This window comes from Lepidochelys kempii, chromosome 9, assembly GCF_965140285.1.
Source record: "Lepidochelys kempii isolate rLepKem1 chromosome 9, rLepKem1.hap1, whole genome shotgun sequence".
NCBI lineage: Eukaryota > Metazoa > Chordata > Testudines > Cheloniidae > Lepidochelys > Lepidochelys kempii.
This window is the reverse complement of record NC_136388.1, coordinates 41,638,576-41,655,222: the sequence shown is the minus strand read 5'-3', so window position 1 is coordinate 41,655,222 and position 16,647 is coordinate 41,638,576.

Sequence of the window (16,647 nt, the reverse complement as noted above, 5' to 3'; positions counted from 1 at the left end):
AGTAGAACCACGCAAGTCTGTCAACAAACAAGCAAGTAAAAAATAGCCATCTCCTACAAAAATCCTAAATACAAGTTCTTGACAGGTTTCCTTTTCAAAACTTACCCTTAGTTAATTAACAAAGTTCAAAACTATAGCATGAAAGTCTGGTCTTCGCCTACTAAGGGCAGGGGTGAAAGTAAGCCTAGGGACTTACCGGTATGGGGCTGGGCTGGGGCCAGCTCTGGCCCCCGAAAAGAGCAGGGCCTCAGGTGGAAGGGGCGGGGCTGGAGGAGGTCAGAGCCAGCCCCGGCCCATCCTGTATCGGCAAGTGCCTCCTTCCCCGTCCCCAGGGTAACAGCGGCAGCCAGGGGCTCTGGCAGTGGTTTAAAGGGCCCTGGGCGGTAGCGGCGGCCGGAGCCCTGAGCCCTTTAAATAGTCCCCGGAGCCCCGCCGCTGCTTCCCCAGGGCTCTGGCAGCAGGGCTCCGGGGATGGAGCTCTGGCCGCCTCTACTGCCCCGGGACCTTTACATCATCCCCGGAGCCTGCCAGAGCCCTGGGGAAGCAGTGGCGGGGCTCCAGGGACGATTTAAAGGGCTCAGGGCTCAGCCGCCACTACCGCCCCGGGCCCTTTAAATCGCCACCCCAGCCCTGCCTCTGCTACCCCAGGGCTCCGGCAGTGGGGCTCTGGCAGCAATTTAAAGGGCCGGGGGCTCCAGCCAGTGCTGGGAGCCGCAGGCCCTTTAAATTGTGCCTGGGGAAGCCGATTCACCCTGGTACGGCGCACCGGTTCTTGCCAGTACGCCATACCGGCTTACTTTCACCTCTGACTAAGAGCTACCCATATACAGTACTAATAATGGGGGGAAGGCAATATGTATGGTCCTGAAAGAGCTCTTGTGATTGGAAGAGCTGGCAATTTTAAACAATCATTTTTTATTTATTTAAAGATCTTTTAAAAAATATGATTGCTCAACATTATGATACCAAGACATGAGTTTAGCAAGATGACCAACACGATTTGGAGTGCTAGCAGCATGGGAGTTTATTGTTGTAGTTAAGAGGCCATTGATAAACATTTAAAAGTTCTAGCTTTGGGGGCCAGGATAAGAGGGATTTCAAATTCCTGATCAGCTGTCTGAAATGTTCAGGTCCTTTTCAGAGAGACCCCGAAGAGAATGCAAGGAGCTCATTTCCAAATACATCAAATGTGAGAGCTTTTATTAGGAGTTATAAGGAATACAGAGATGGCAGTGACCTTGAGGGAGTTTCACCTTGCTCTGCAGCATGGAGTGTGGGTCATTTGCTGGGATTGTCCATGTATGTCTCACTGAATTAGTTCCCTGTCATTGCCGGGCATTGGACATTGGTGCACCTCGGTCCCTTCCATTCTCTGCCTGTGACACACAATAGTTTAGTCTCCTGTGAGCTGTAATACTTTAGTCCAATGTGGGTTGCTGGGTTTAGTGTGCAGGTGGTGTTGGTGGTAGATTAGATGATCTGATGGTCCCTTCTGGCCTTAAACTCTATGACTTTATGAAATTAAATCAGAGATAAATGCACTAATTAAGGCCGCAATCCTGCTTCAGGATCCACTGGCACAGACCCCCTGTAGCCATGTACAGGAACACCACACAGGCACAAAGGGTCTGTGGTAGTGGATTCTAGGGCAGAATTGGGTCTCATTGATGTGATGTTTTTGTGGTGTTGAGTGACACCTGAAAGCTGCTCAGAACTCCAAAGTCCCCCAGACATGAATGGGAGTTTAAGGTATTCAGCACCTCCCTGGATGAGAGCCATAGCTATAAAATGAAAGATACATAGGCAGCTGGAATGTAATAACAAGCGCCTTCAGGCTGCACTGCTCCACTCACCTTTTCTCCCTTGTCCATGACAAGACCAGGGATAGGTAGTGGTGGCATGGGGCTCTTGGGTTTGTGTGTGCTGGGATCAACTAATTTCAGGTGCATCGATGATATTGCTGTGGATTTGCGTTCAACTTGGGGAACTGACTGGTCTGCTTATTTTAGTATATTTGTAAAAAGTTGTCAAGGGTGCCCCCTTCTAAAAGTTCGTATAAATAAAAATAAATAAATGCATGCCCTGCTTGACAGAATGGATATATTTTAGTAAATTTTATACATATTATATTACAAGATGGCAAATGGTCTTTCACTGGAAAATCAAATGGAAAAAGAAAAGGGAAACTAAATGAACTAGATGATGTTCAAGTCCCAGAATGAGGTCTCAAGTAAAAATTGAAAGCAGAAGTCTGAGAGAATTCCACAGGGATCCAGGCTACTGCAAATTTAGCTGAAAATAAATGTTGGTGACAGTTTTCTCTAATTTATATGTGGTGGGCAGCAGATTAATCCATTGATTAACAGATAATTGAGGGTTATCTTTCCAGCTTTGCATTAAAAGTTTCACAGAAATTGTGAGAAGTATGTCAATGAGTTTCTTAATACACTAATCAGTGGAATAATCAGACCTATATGAATTACTAAAGATAAATTTAATGTGTAATCATAGTAATCATTGTAACAACCTGCCAATAACTGAGCTGAAAAGGTTAGAACTTAAGGAAGCCAAAGGAGAATGACAGGCCTTCAAATGGTTGAGCTTCTTTTGCTAAAACTCATTTGGACTGTATGGAGGACAGCATATAGTGGAGCCCAGGCTGGAGACTGGAAAGGTTTTACCCTCTCACCACTTTCTGTTTGTATTTTAAGATGCAGCTTTAATTATTGTGAAGTGCTCAGGTGCTGTAGTGTTTGATCTCCAGGGACATCCTATACATGAATAAATACAATCTGCTTTCTAAATATGGAACAGAAAATCAGGCATCTGAGAGGGATATTGGTAAATAATTTGTCAGTTTGGGTTTCTGTATGGCTAGTACCAGCAAAGGAAATTATAATGTAGGAGCTATTTCCGTAGGAGTATCAGAGTCTTTCCAAGGAAGGAAAGTACGACATTCCCAAGCAGGAGGAGATCCCACACTGAAGTTCTATGTATGAAAAAATGTAGGTAGCTGGGTGATTATTTTCTTAACTCTGTGACCATAATTAGTATGTTTTGTGTATTATGTCATGTAAAGTATTGATTATAATGGGCTTACCAAGTATCCCAGGTCTATCATTTGTTTTAATTGATTTTAAATTGTAGGTTCAATCCTGGAACTGTTGGAGAAAAGATTGTGGAGTCAACCTTGAGCTTCACTCCTCTCACTCTGCTCCACTCTTACAATGTGAAGGGAGCAGAAGCAGTCATATTTCTCTTACTGAGGATTTCTCCAGCCCTGGGGAGTCCCAGCCAGCAGAGAGATAGCATAGCCAGCTCCTGTGTCTTCTCCCATACCTACCTCCAGTGAAGGGTGCCTCTTGGGATTAGGAAGGGATTTTCTGGAATGATGTGCTCCAGCAATCCCCAACTGGAAGATGGGCTGGAAGATGGACCAGCCCCAGAACCAGCCCCACAATCAAGAAGCTGCAGCTAGTTCCCTTCTGGCTTCCCTTCCCAGCTTCACTCTTGGAAGTTGGCCACTGCTAAGAATTTGGGCTAGAGGCTGTTCAGCCTCTAATAAGAGACCGGTGTAATTAGTACCCCAAGCTCAATATAGTTTCTTAAGCTGTTTCCCCAACACCCCCATCCCCAAATAGCATCAGTGCTACAAATGGACACACAACCAAATTCACAGCATGGACAAACAGTAAAAGGAACGGGCCATTTCAGAGGCTGAAAGGGACAATATCCAGCTGGTTAAATGGAACAAAATATCCTTCCATTTTTGGAACTAAATTCATAACTACATTTCCAGCCATCATTGCCACAACCTTGATTATTATCATGAATTGTAATGGTCACAGTGGCAAAGTGCAAAATAGTAGGAGGCCAGAAAAGCATTGTGATTGGGTAATCATGTAATCTCTTTATGTCTCCAATTACATTGGAAAATGCCAATTATCTTTGATTTCCTATCTTCTGTCAAATATATATGCCCTAGCTGGTTGTTTAAAGGTTATGTTACTACGTGGAAGTGAGAGATGTTCCAAGTCTGAGACACTGTCATTATAGCAACCTTTTGTACGGTGGCTATAACTGCACACTCGCATTAAAGTAGAGCCAATAACTGGACTCTTGGGAAGTTCAGACTTAATAGGTGCAAAAAAGACATAAAAATGCTTTCTCTTGTCTGGCTCAATCCAGCAATGTACCAACGAGTCTGGGCCCTATTCAGCAAAGCACTTAAGCACATGCTTAACTTTGACATCATTGGCATGTGTTTAAATGCTTGTGGTTTGGGGTCAGAGTGCACAGCACTTCGCAGGACCAAAGCCCTAAGCATTTCTAATGCATACATCACCATAAAACCCAAGTATCTAGGTGTCTTCTTATAAGAAAAAAAGACCATATCAATTTGATCCATGAAGGAGTCTGGCCTTTGAATCTCCTAGGTTCCACTGCAATTATGGGAGGTTTTATTTTCCTTTTGGGGGGGGGAGGGGAGGCGCAGGCGGGAAGCAAGTCTTTCAACAAGTACTCTTATTGCAAAGAGGTCAAACTATTGGCAAATATGGGACAAGGTGATAGCTTCATAGGGCTGAATGTTAAAAAGATAAGAGAAACACTGAAGGAAGAATAAAGCTCTTTGCTCTATCCCAGATCCAGTGACTCATTTCCCAACTCTCCTGGGACCCATAATGTCCTCTATAGATGTATTGTAGGGGTGTGTCAAGGTTCCTCCCCCACTCTGAACTCTAGGGTACAGATGTGGGGACCTGCATGAAAAACCTCCTAAGCTTATCTTTACCAGCTTAGGTCAAAACTTCCCCAAGGTACAAAATATTCCACCCGTTGTCCTTGGACTGGCCGCTACCACCACCAAACTAATACTGGTTACTGGGGAAGAGCTGTTTGGACGCGCCCTTCCCCCCAAAATACTTCCCAAAACCTTGCACCCCACTTCCTGGACAAGGTTTGGTAAAAAGCCTCACCAATTTGCTTAGGTGACTACAGACCCAGACCCTTGGATCTTAAGAACAATGAACAATCCTCCCAACACTTGCACCCCCTCTTTCCTGGGAAATGTTGGATAAAAAGCCTCACCAATTTGCATAGGTGACCACAGACCCAAACCCTTGGATCTGAGAACAATGAAAAAGCATTCAGTTTCTTACAAGAAGACTTTTAATAAAAATAGAAGTAAATAGAAATGAAGAAATCCCCCCCTGTAAAATCAGGATGGTAGATATCTTACAGGGTAATTAGATTCAAAAACATAGAGAACCCCTCTAGGCAAAACCTTAAGTTACAAAAAAGATACACAGACAGAAATAGTTATTCTATTCAGCACAATTCTTTTCTCAACCATTTAAAGAAATCATAATCTAAGACATACCTAGCTAGATTACTTACTAAAAGTTCTAAGACTCTATTCCTGGTCTATCCCCGACAAAGACCAGCATATAGACAGACACAGACCCTTTGTTTCTCTCCCTCCTCCCAGCTTTTGAAAGTATCTTGTCTCCTCATTGGTCATTTTGGTCAGGTGCCAGCGAGGTTACCTTTAGCTTCTTAACCCTTTACAGGTGAGAGGAGCTTTCCCCTGGCCAGGAGGGATTTCAAAGGGGTTTACTCTTCCCTTTATATTTATGACAGGGTGTAAGAGTCCAAGGGAGGTTTCCTGTCAGAAAACAGTGGCCTTCAGGATATACCCCTCTTTTTGATACCTAAGAGCTTTAGTTTCCTTTCAGATTATATTTGTATATTGTATTTAGGAACATCAGAATTGTCAGACTGGAACAGACCTGTGAAGCTCATCTGGTCCAGTATCCTATCAGCCAGTACATGATTGGCCAGTACATGATGCTTCAGAGGAAAGTGCAAGAAACACTGCAGAAGGCAGTGTTTTAAAACGAAGATCACAGCCTTGGATTGTGGCCAGGTATGAAAGACAAGCCACTGGTGCTCAGTATAATATTTTTTATATCTATTATGCCTTTCTTTAGTGCTCAGCTCAAGTAGGTCTTTTGGCATTCCATTGATAAAGCTGGGTATTCCAGACTGCATTCTGCTCTGTTACACCAGTGACACTTTTTCCTCTGGAGATTTCTGCCTAAGTACCATATTTAAAGGTAGGTGTTTGTATTGGGAGAAGCTGAGAAGAAAGGCTGAAGCCACTTTAAATGGTCTCTTGGGTAATTGAGCCACTCTCTGAATCAAGAAAAGGAGTACTTGTGGCACCTTAGAGACTAACAAATTTATTTGAGCATAAGCTTTCATGAGCTACTGCTCACTTCATCGGTTCCTTCCCCACTCTGAATTCTAGGGTACAGATGGGGGGACCTGCACGAAAACCTCCTAAATTTACTTTTACCAGCTTAGGTTAAAACTTCCCCAAGGTACAAACTATTTTACCTTTTGCCCTTGGACTTTCGCTGCCACCACCAAACGTCTAACCAGTATTATTATTAGGAAAGAGTCCGTTTGGAAACGTCTCCCCCCCCCCGCCTCCCAAATCCTCCCAAACGTTACCCCCCCACCCCTTTCTGGGAAGGTTTGGTAAAAATCCTCACCAATTTGCATAGGTGACCACGGACCCAAACCCTTGGATCTTAAGAACAATGAAAAAACATTCAGTTTCTTAAAAGAAGAATTTTAATAGAAGAAAAAGTAAAAAGAATCACCTCTGTAAAATCAGGATGGTAAATCCCTTACAGGGTAATTAGATTCAAAACATAGAGAATCCCTCTAGGCAAAACCTTAAGTTACAAAAAGACACAAAAACAGGAATATCCATATCTCTGAATCAGAAGCATGAGACCTATTGACACGTGGCCTTTATTTAATTTAATTTATTTATTTATTTTTTAAAAAACTTAGAAGTGTTTTGGAAGCTAGTTGTCTTGATTTGGGAAGTGTTCACATTTGCCCTTTATTGAGATGAGATTTAGAAATCTCTCCTCTAAATACAGGTCCCTTAAATCTTATTTTAGACTGATAATAAGTTGACCTGTGTTGTGTACTTACAATCATTCATTTGTGTATCAGAGGGATATTATAGGAAAATGCATGCCTGAGAAAACTGTTGGACACACAGAAAATACCTGAGGTAATACAGGTGAGCAATGTAAAGAGGAAGTAACAGAGATATTGGGCCCAGTGCCTGAAAGATGTTCGGATGTTTCTTCGGTCAGCATAGCAACACCTAACCCCAGGTGTTCTGCTGCCAACTAGAGAAATTTTGTGCCCTATGCTCGGCCCCCAGGCTTCCAGTACAATCAGTGCTTGGGGAGAGCTGAACACCTTAGAAAGGGATGTTCAGATGCCAGCCAGCTGAGCAGAGAGCCACCTGAACTAGCTAGGAGTGAAATGCTGAGGAGAGGGGATCAAGCATCTGGGGATATGTCTATACTGCAATTAAACACCTGTGGCTGGCCCGGACCAGCTGACTTGGACTCGGGCTGCAGGGCTGTTTAACTGCATCATAAACTTCTGGGCTTGGGCTGGACTCCAGGCTCTAGGAACCTGTGAGGTGGGAGGGTCCCAGAGATCAGACTGCACTGCAGTCTGAGCCTAGAAGTCTACCCTTCCCTTAAACAGCAGCGCAGCCTGATCCCCACAAGCCCAAGTCAGCTGGCAGTTTTTAAATGCAGTGTAGACATACCCTAAGTGACTGACCTAGTGTGGCTGGCTGACAGGCCAAAGAAAGGTGTCTCCCTTCGCTCTGCAGCCTCATTTACATACCCCCTCCTGGAGTTAGACACTTACGCCAGCCCTTGCCCTAGCTGCCAAAATCATCTCTCTTTCTTTCACTTGATCATGCCTGCTAGCGCTCTCACTCTCCATTCCCTTGTGTGTATTTTGCATGGGTGCTCTGCTGCACCTCCACCTGGCGATAGCCTGCCTCCAGCCCTCCAAGCAATCTGCTGGCTGTGGGGTGGCATCAAGGCTTAGGTAGTTTTGCAACTGCAGGCCAACTGAAACTTAGGTGCCTTGGGGATCAGGTAGCAGCTGTGAAAAGGTTAGTGATGCCTCAATGGTGGATTTAGGTGCCAAAGTGGGGTTTTCAGAAACACCCAAGCTTGACATGCACCTAACTCCCATTGGTTTCAATGAGAGTTAATGACCGAGGCATTGAAAAATCTTACTAGGCACCTATCTGCATCTTCAGGAACCTAAATAGCTTTGAAAAATCTGTGTGATTAAGCATCCAGTGCTACACTGAGCATGTGGTTTGGTGCAGTGTCAATTTGCAAATATGCATCAGCCAGACACACACTGCAGTTGTGGTTAAGGTACTTTTCAGGTGATACTGTAGTTGTGGGATGTTTTAGAAACCATGTGTTCAGTGACCTGTCTGCTCACAGCTCCTTCAGCAGTGATTTGAAAAGGGGAGGTCAGATTAATTAACAATAACAAGTGAGTTGCGGAAATTTGTGATTATTTTCCTTTGGAAACTTTAACATATGGTGTGGAGCTGGTGAGCTGATCCATTCAGAACATATCCTAATATTGGACTATGGAACTTCGGCATTTTAGTTCCTGTTTGATTCCATATTCTGTGTCTCATCTGTTTCTTCCCCATTTAGGACTGCAGAATGTCTGGCCTTTAGTTCTTGTTTATTTCAGTCTTCTTAATTTAGTCTCTAATCCTGACATCAGTAGGAGTGTATTTTCCCATCTGAAACTGGTGTGAAATGTCACAGCTGGAGAGTTTTATGAAAATCTAGCCTCTGGTTTGTAAATGTTGGGTGGTTTGTTCAAGTGATAGCAGGTCTCTGACTCACCTGGACCAATTTATTCAGATTAATCTTTTCTGCTACCATCTGTTTGTGACATCAGGAAAGCGGCTGGAAATTAAATCTGGAATAATGAACTGTATTTATTGGGATAAGGCAGTTGTGATGGCTGTTCTTTTAAAACCCATATAGTGTTTAGAAAGTGTATTTTCAGCTCTTTCGTGTCTGTAACAGACATTGATTTCAGAGGTAGAGTGGAGAGGGCTGACTGCTTTCTTCACAACTACACAGTGTGTGTGGTATGAAAACTAGTCTTAGATCTTTTAGTTAGACAGCCTCCTACTATTTTTGTGAAGTTTGTGACTGCCAGTCTCCTGGCTGCTTTGCTAGGCTGCTGAAGATTCTATTGTATTCTGCAACATTTTCTTCCCCATATAAATCTGACAATGTGAGAGTCAAGAGTGAAACATGCTTCTGGACAGTAAAAAGATTTCACTGAAAGAGAACTGAAATGTGTTAATTTTTATTCATTCCCTTAGCATGCCACAGGTGAAAGCAAGTCCTGGAAAGAATAACAGCTGTGGCTAGTGATCAGCAATTACTCAGTATGGAACAATTATGATGGATCATGCTAATTTAGGATTACAAAAATTAAAAAGGAACCAGCGATGAGTCATGTTGAACCTGATGAAATGTTAAGTATCAGTGGGCTGGCCTAATCTGTTGTATTTTTAAGTAATAACAAATGATAGCGGTGACTGCATGCGGTTATAAGTGACTCTCCTCATCCAGCATGGAACAGTGGGGGGGAGGTAACAATTCCAAACACCTGTAAGTAAGCTTTACTAGAGTTAGGCTTAGCACTTCCTCTATTACAGCCTCCTTGTCATCTTTCCTCTCTGCCTTCTCCCCCTGCTTCTCAGAACTAGTTTATTTAGTTAAAAGGAGAAAACAAAATAAGGGCTAAATTTTCAAATGCAGGCACTTTAAAATTGAGCCCACAAAACTGGTGAGTACACCCATTGGAGCTGCAGATTCTGCAGCTGTCCACAGAAAGGTAGTTTTAAATGCACATTTACCCAATTTGTACAGCAAATGCTGCTTTTGGGGGGTGCACTATTTTTATGTGCATAGGCAATTGTAGAGTAGCTAACTGTTCACCCTTACCCATATCATTTTCCATTAATTAGTGGCACATTATATTTGAATACAGTGGCCTACATTAAAGAGGAATCATCGTTCTTATCACAGTATTGGTCTTTTTGTAATTAGTTGCAACACTGTTTTAATCCTGAGTCAGTGAACATAATCAGACATGCTTTCTTTTTACTGTAAAAAAGTGTATATTCAATAGTTGTAGTCACAGCCTCCACCTGCCCCCCATCCCCTTCCCTTTGCAGGTTCCTAAATGATACATCCAGTGTATGAGGAGGAAGGCTGTGACTATGAATACTGAATTTACAGTAGTTTACATTAAAAAGGAAGTTTTTGTCATATTGTGCAAACCAATACAGCCTAAAACAACATTGCAACTAATCACATGAGATATTTCCTTTTAATGTCAGCCACTGTATTCAAATGCAATGCATAACTAATGAACAGATTCTGCACCACTTGCTCATGTTAAGTAGCACCTCACTCTTCATCTAATCCCATGAAAATCACTGCATTTCAGTAGCTCCAAGTGGATTAGGAAACCTCACATTCCAGGCTTTTTCAATTCCCAGTCTCCAAGAGGCTGACCAAGTCCTAGTTTTCCCTGCCCTTCCAGTGACTTATGTGCATGAGGCAATATAGAAGTTTATACCAGTGGTTCTCAACCAGGGGTCTGGGGCCCCCCAGGGGTCTGTGAGCAGGCTTCAGAGGGTCTGCCAAGCAGGACTGGCATTTGACTTGCTATGGCCTGGGGTGCCAAGCCCTGCCACCTGAGGCTGAAGCTGAAACCTGAGCAATTTAGCTTTGCTGGAACTGCTGTGGTGTGGGGTCCCAGGCAATTGCCCTGTTTGCTACCCCCTAATGCTGGCACAGTTTTTGTGGCGCAGGTGGGCTGTGAAGTTTTTATAGTATGGGGGGGGGGAGAAAGAAAAAGGTTGAGAACCCTGGTTTATACCACTCTGCCCTGGCTGTGCTTTGAAGTTTCCCAATGGCACTTCTAAGGGAAAATCACACACCCTGACTCACTACCTGTGATGAGCGAGCAGGAACCCAACCGTATTACATTGATTTGTCTCTGGTCAGGGACAGTATTAACATAAGAACGGCCATGTTGGGTTAGAGCAATGGTGTACCTAGCCCAGTATCCTGTCTTCCCACAGTTGCCAATGCCAGATACTTCAGAGGAAGTGAACAGAACAGACAGTCATTGCGTGATCCATCCCATGTCGCCCATTCCCAGCTTCTGGCAAACAGAGGCTAGGGACACTCAGAGCATGGTTTTGCATCACTGAACATCCTGGCTAATAGTAATTGATGGACCTATCCTCCATGAATTTATCTAGTTGTTTTTTGAACCCTGTTATAGGTTTAGCCTTCACAACATCCCTTGGCAAGGAGTTCCAGAGTCTCTTCAGCTAATGCTGTCCTCAAATACACACCACCAGTCACTTGGATTTCATCGACCAAATGGGCTTTTCATATCAACTTGGATACAAAAGAGAATATGCAGAAAAGGCAAAAGTTTAACCATTAACTCCATCACTCAACATGCTCTCTAGAGAGCCAGTGATGCTAGGCTGAGCTCGCAGTTCCAAAGAGGAAAATAATTATTAATAATTTAAAAATATCTGAACTATGTTTCTAGGCTCTGTGGTTCATTCTGATCCTACAGGGTATGTCCTGTGTCTCTCCTCAGAAGGAAATCTGTCTCTCTCTCTCTGCCACCATGCAGGGGGCCTGACATTTCCTTTATGAAATCTCTCCCTTGTTCCTAACTTATATAGAGGTAAGCACTTTTCTTCCTCTGAGTGACAGGTATGGATCAATGCTCCAAATACACATACACCTTTCATTAGAGGGCTTTGTCTGGTTAAGTCATTTCCTCCAGATATTTCAATACGTCATACTTTGAAATCCTTGCAAGAAAGGTGCTATAGAAGTGTGAGGTAGTATTATTTATAATTAGTGCTAATTGTCTTTCCAAGTCCTGGTTGCCTAAAGTTAGCAAAACCCGTTCTGCCAAATATTCAGAACAGATAACACCACCTGAAAGACTAGGGAATACAAAACAGAGGTAGAGGAAAGTCTAGATTACTGCTCCTAACTTTAAGTGAGGCCAGGTATTGCTGATACTCAGTATACAGCCATTCAGAAGAGGAAGGCAAGAGAAGCATGATATACTGAAATTTGTGGATTTAGAAGTATTTTGTTAGAATGTGTTCGCTAATACCTTGTACCTAATAGATTTGTATAGACTGGGACTGACACGCCTACAACTATACTGCATATAGCATAGACAAGGCAGGGTAGATTTTAACATGAGCTAAAATTGTTGAATTGAAGGCTAGGCTCCTCCTCTGATTTGGTTGCATTTTATATCCATTTTGCATTCACTTTGGGCAGAAATAAATGACTATGATGTGTGCAGGGTGGGAGTAATCAGGCCATGCATTTTGATTTTGACTTTTGCAGAACCAACTACCTTGCCAGCGCTTAGTAAATAATATTTCCTAGTTTATAAAAAGACCAAAGATTTTTTTAAATGTCACCTCTAAGAAAATCTGGGAACTATGATATAGTAAAGCATGCTGTTAATATCTTCGATGTGAAGTGTTAGGTTCAAAATGGGAAACACATTTCTCATACACTTAATGTTTTCTAAAATTCATTCTAAGGGGGGAGGGATAGCTCAGTGGTTTGAGCATTGGCCTGCTAACCCAGGGTTGTGAGTTCAATCCTTGAGGGGGCCATTTAGGGATCTGGGGCAAAAATTGGGGAGTGGTCCTGCTTTGAGAAGGGGGTTGGACTAGATGACCTCCTGAGGTCCCTTCCAACCCTGATATTCTATGATTCTGATGGATCACAGGCTAAATTATGTCACAAACACGCCAAGTATTCCCAAGGCCACACTTACAGGTAGGGTTTTGGAGACTATGTCAGAGTTTGAGCCAAAAACTTCTAAGTTTGAGAAGTTCATTCTGGAAATGTCTGTACAGCATATCCCACCACTGGTGCTATAGTTAAGACACTTCATGCTGAAATTGACTTGTCAGCTGGCCAAAATTAGCTTCACCACAAGATAGGTCAGGTGAAAATCTCTGGGAGACATTATGCTAGAAGCATAGTAGTCTTAGTTTCCTGGAAGCTTACCCACCTACAGAACAAATACTTTATGAAAAGGCTTCAGATTGGAGCTGGTTGGGAAATTATCCCCCCTCCCCCAACAAATCTCCACAAAAAGAACATTTTTTGAGTTTTTCTACAAAAATGTCTGGGTTGTTATTAAACTGCAGAAAAACACAAAATTGTCAGTTTTGGGCAACGAACTAAATTTTTCCTGCTTTTTACAGCAATCAAAAACTGAAAATTTCAACTTGTCAGGCAAAAGTTTCAGCAAAACCAAACCATCTTTGCCCAACATTTTTTGTTTTTCACTTGCAATAATAATTTTTTTTTTTTTTTAGTTTTTCAGGTTTTTCACTAACTCCTCTGCTCAAACATGACGCAGGACATGGCCATTTTCCCTGGAAATTTTCATGTAGAAGAAATAGCTATTTTCTCTCAAATGGTGATGAAGATTTTTTTTATTAGTTCTACTTCTAATATTGAGGCCACTTATGAAGACCTATACCGAAGTGGAAAGGTGTTGTTGAATAGAAAGCATAAGGGATTGTGAAACCTCCCCACATAGACTCTAAATCAATCTGGAGCTAGTCATCCATTCACCTGCTGTCAGAGCAGTGGGACACAATGCTAAAGTATCTGACTCCCACTACTTCTGTATAAGGCAGTGGGTAAGCCAGTCACCCCTTGAAGATCTAAGCACAATGAGGATGGGGAAAGGAGATCAATAAACACTAAGGAGGTGAATGGAACAGATGTGCAATTGTTAAAGGGAAACGGTTGCATTTTATTTACTTTTTATTTTTGTGACAGATTTCTCTAGACACAAGATAGAACCAAGACTGGCTTTAATTTCTTGAAACAAGGACAAATTAAGCATGCTTTACTCCTTCTATCCCTGCTGCTGTTTTAATATATCATCTATTCTTTCCCTGCAAAAATCTAATCCAGTGGTTAGAAGGAACGCATTGTGCAAAAATAAGGAAAGCTGGATGTATTGGTTAACCAGAGTTGGATGGTTGTGGAAGATCAAGGAAATAATCAGTGTCAAAGAGAAATCTCTGAGTAGCAAACTGCTGGGCAAGAATTTACCATGAAGGTCTTAAAATTAGCCGATAAGTAGCTTTAGGAGCAGTAGGGGAAGCTGGTATTGTTTGTCAAGTCATAGATAAAGATTTTGACTGCATAACATCCAAACCAACAAGGTATTTTACAGAGGAAGTTAAAATTCTACTTTGATGCCTTGTTGTTAAGGTCTTAATAGGGATAAAAGCATAGCTAGCTCTGTATGCGTTGTTTGGAGGGCACTGCCCGGTAAGCAATGAATAAGTTGAATTTTCTGTGTCTCTTTCAAAGAAAAAGTGGTGTGGGAGTAAAGATAGCAGATAGAGATTGTAATGATGAGTAGTTGAGGTGATTTAAAGAAAATCTACTGAAAGGTAAAGATATTTGAAAAGTTTCCATAGGTTCTATAAAATGTCAAAGCATTTCTTGAGTCTGCCTTTTCTCTATAGTTGTAAACAGGTTACAATACCCCTGTTTGATAACCCATTAGTTATTAACTACAGTACTAAATTTGCCCTTGTACCAAATGACCCCACAGAGAAAAGCTGTCTGTTTGATTACAATAATAACAAGTCTCTAACAATTGGATTTACTTAGCTAGGTGTTAATTGATGCACTTAGAACCTTCCACAAAAGAGTCTGTGAATGTTGCATAAGACTGCAGGGAGCTGGCGCCAAAAATTAGAAGAGATTTGGTGAATCAAGGGTTATGAACTGTCAAGCTCTATTGAAGGAAAACTAATTTTTTAAAAATATCTGAATGGAGCGGAGCATTAAAAAGAATTATGCAAATTTTAATTACAGATAGAGGCTTGTGAACCATTTTGTTACAGTGCAATCTTAATTTTCACCTGAGAGGAATAATCGTAATCCTTTAATGAATTGAGATTTGGGTTATAAATAAAAGGCAAGGAGATCCGTCATTATTGCTCATTGTATTACATTTCCCTTGGTCAGAGATGTCTGAAATTTTGCAGTGTAAAATCCATAGCCTGGATAGCTAAAAGGCAATTATTAGCTCCTACACCAGTAACTCATCCAAGAGAAGGAAACGTCTGATGATTTGGATTATGAAGATTAGGGCTTCCACCAATCCTGACCTGAGGTGATGTTGACCATTTTCTAATGGATAATTTTAAACAACTGAGCAAGGGCTCTCCTTTAACAGAACCAGATCCTGACCAGGAGATTAACCAGATTTTTGAGTTTCCCCTCTCCCATTTCATTATAGAATGCCTGTACTCCATTCACTTTCAGCCATCTTTGCATTGTCCTCCCTCCATTTTAGAGGAAAGACAGAACATGTGGCACGACCATTCCATGTATCAGCTAATAGGGATGCTAAAAGAATGACACAACTCTTTAGGGATTCAGATACTGCAGTGATGGCAAAATATAGAAACCAAAGGAGACAGACAATTAACACCCTCTGCACAGTGTGTGAACCCATTTTCTCTACATGTCTAAAGCCCACAAGCCCAGTGAGTAGGAGTCTAAATATCACTCCCAAAACCTAAGCACGTGCATTGTCATTAAATAACCACAGAGGACTAAAGTAGAAATATCACACTGAATTTGTAACTTTTCATATAGAGACCTAAACCACACACAAAAAAACCTCCATAAAAAGTTACATGCAAAGGGGGTATTTCATCATGCCCCTTTGTTAATTTCACAGATACATAGAACAACTTGAGTGGGTAAATTTTAATGTACAGTAGAATGACATGACCATGTCATGTACACATTACAACCTGTCTACTATTTAACTTCCATATCATAGCGCTATAATTATGGCTAGAGAATTACATAAACAGTTGATTATCTGTGCTGCATTTCTATATTCATAGCTATTACGGGCCAGCAGTGATAAAATAAATTAAGAGGGGGAGCTCAGAAAGTGAGAATATAAACAGCCCATTTCAGCGCAAATATGCAAGATGTTTCACATCTATTATTTATCTCAGGTCTATCCTTGGTTGGTCCCGTGAAAACAGCTCATAACAGTAGTTTTTGTGTAAAGAACACTTAGTGCTATATATCGGGTACTACAGGTCTGATGCTTAATGTGCTGAGGGCCCTCAACTTTCACTGAATTAAATGGGAATTGATGATACTCAGCACCTTGCCCACTTGGGTCTAATTTACTATAGCAGTGGTTCTCAAACTTTAGCAACCTGAGGACTCCCCTTTTGATTTAAAATTTTTTGCTGAGCCCCCTGCTCAGTCCCTGCCCCCACTCCATCCCTTCCCCCAAAGCTCCACCCCAACCTACCTTTTCCCACTCTCTCTTCACCCGTGGCCCTCCTCTTCCCTGCCTCTTTACGCCCTCTCCCCCGAGCGCGCCCCATCCCGCTCCTCCGAGCACCTCCTGCACGCGGCTGAACAGCTGTTTCCAGACATGCAGGAGGCACTGGGAAGGAGTGGGAGGAGTTGAGGGACGGGGTAAGGAGTTGATCAGCAGGGCCCATGGAGCCCCCCTTTGAGAAATGCTGTACTATAGCATTTCAGTACATTGATTGATGTTCCAACAATGAAATAAGTTTTCAATTACTTTTAATATGCTTATTTTTAAACAGAT